This window comes from Tupaia chinensis, unplaced genomic scaffold (assembly GCF_000334495.1).
Source record: "Tupaia chinensis unplaced genomic scaffold, TupChi_1.0 Scaffold000170_1, whole genome shotgun sequence".
NCBI lineage: Eukaryota > Metazoa > Chordata > Mammalia > Scandentia > Tupaiidae > Tupaia > Tupaia belangeri.
Window position 1 is genome coordinate 2,154,056 of NW_006159645.1, and position 2,035 is coordinate 2,156,090.

The following is a 2,035-nucleotide window of genomic DNA, read 5'->3' on the forward strand; positions in this document are numbered from 1 at the left end:
AGACTTGTTCAAATCCTTTGCAGGGAACACCTGCCAGGGCCCTGTGATAAGTATTCATATCAGCCCGAGGTTGGATTTCAGCTACATTTAGAGATAATCTCAAGCATTGGAGCCATCTGTCCCTTCGTTTTCTTTTGATAGTTCACTTTCTCTTCCGGATCACGGAGAGTCCTCTTTCCAGGCCCTGGAGAGGTATTGCGAGAGCTACAGGAAGAAGCATTGATCTTTGAAGGCACATTGGACTAGGGTCAGTCAACTGGTCCAACATAGATATGACAAAGCTTCAATGGGGTTAACGGCCCATGACTCTGGTCTTGAGCTCAGCATCATTATCCAGCTCCAAGTTCATATAGGCTTAAGGAGGGCTCAGTGTAAAGCCGTGAGTGGTTCAAGGCAGCCACTTGCCACTTGACCTGAAGGACTGTGGTACTTTTTGGGAATTTGTTAGCTTCAGGGAGGGTTCTCTCTTTTGGGGGGGTTCTCAGGCTGGTCCACAGTACCCCAGTGAGCAAAGCCAGGAGCTGGTCTGGAAAAGCACTGGAGGAACTGGCGCCACAGTCCCCGCCCACAGTATGGCCAGGCCATGTGCCTACCCAGTAGGATTTTTCCATCGCTCCTGTAGGTCATACCTTTACTGGGCAGAAGCCTCTCAAGGAGGGGGACAGTGATTAATGTTTTATGGACGAGCTGCTGGGCAGGCCGCCTTGTTTTCTTTAGGTTTAGAATACAATGAAGACAATGAGTGGAATTTGCTGGTGAGCTGAGGGCCAGAGCTGGGCGTTCTTGGGGGCCGAGGACCTAAGGTAGTAATGTTCACGACCCTTAGTGCCTCAAAGCTCTACAGGTAGGGAAGTCAAGCAAAGCCCTCGCTTACAGAGCAGTCTTCACCAGGCCCGAAGAGACTCTCAGTCCCTACCCACGCCCTGGACACTGGTGTGCAGAGAACTCTATGGCGAAGGGAACCCAGCAATCTTAATGAGCTTGTCCAATAAAGCCATGTTCTTTGCATATAGAATTTTGCTTATCTTTCTATTCTTTCCTGCATATTGATTGGGAATAGGGCAAGGACACGATTGATCTTCAGCCACATGGGGTTAGCACAGCCTTGCCTGTTCTTCAAATATTAAATGTGCCCATCAGTTTTGAGCCCTCAAGAAACACACCCACCCCCTCTCCTGCTGCTCTCTGGCCTCTTTGGCTACTCTGGTTCTTCTCTAGTCTCCTTCAAAATTCCCCATAATTCCATGTTTAAAGGCTTAAGGGGGCCTCCAGGACCCTGTCCAGCACAACACCTGTGGGTAGCTCTGGTGGGCTGGTGTCCTTGCCGTGTATTTTGCACACCATCATCATTTCTGGGGAAAAGAAAGCATTTGATTCATGTAAGGAAGGGATCCAACACATGGGGTCCAAGTTAGGGTATGTGTGTGTATGTGTGTGTGTGCGTGTATGTTTATGTTGACAACTTAGGCCTGCTATACCTTGTTTTGATTCATCTTCTGATTGGTCTTAAGAGCCTTCCAAGTAAATCTGACTTGTGGAATAGCCATGGTGTGGTTTTGTGTGAATACAGGTTGAGTATTCCTTATTGGAAATGCTTTCGACCAGAAGTGTTTCTGATTTTGAGGGATTCTGAAATTCATCAGAGAGGAAGCCAAGTCTGTAAGTAGGAATGCCCACAAGAAATCTGTGTGTCTGTGAGCTGGCTATGGAGCCAGTCTTCTGGATCGTGTTGGCCAACTGCGATATACATAACAGTTTATCTTGGAGATGGGATCAAGAGTAAATGCGAAATTAGCTTATATTTCATATACACCTTATGGACATAGCCTGAAGGCAATTTTATACATTTTTAAATGATTTTGTGCACAAAACAAGGTTGTATCTTTTGAAGTCAGATGTGGAATTTTCCATGTGGCATCATGTCAGAGCTCAAAAATATTCAGATTTTGGAGCACTTTAGATTTCGGATTTTTGGATTGGAGATGCTCAACCTCTCTGTATACAGATCCAGGACTCTGTTCACCCCGGCAGCCTG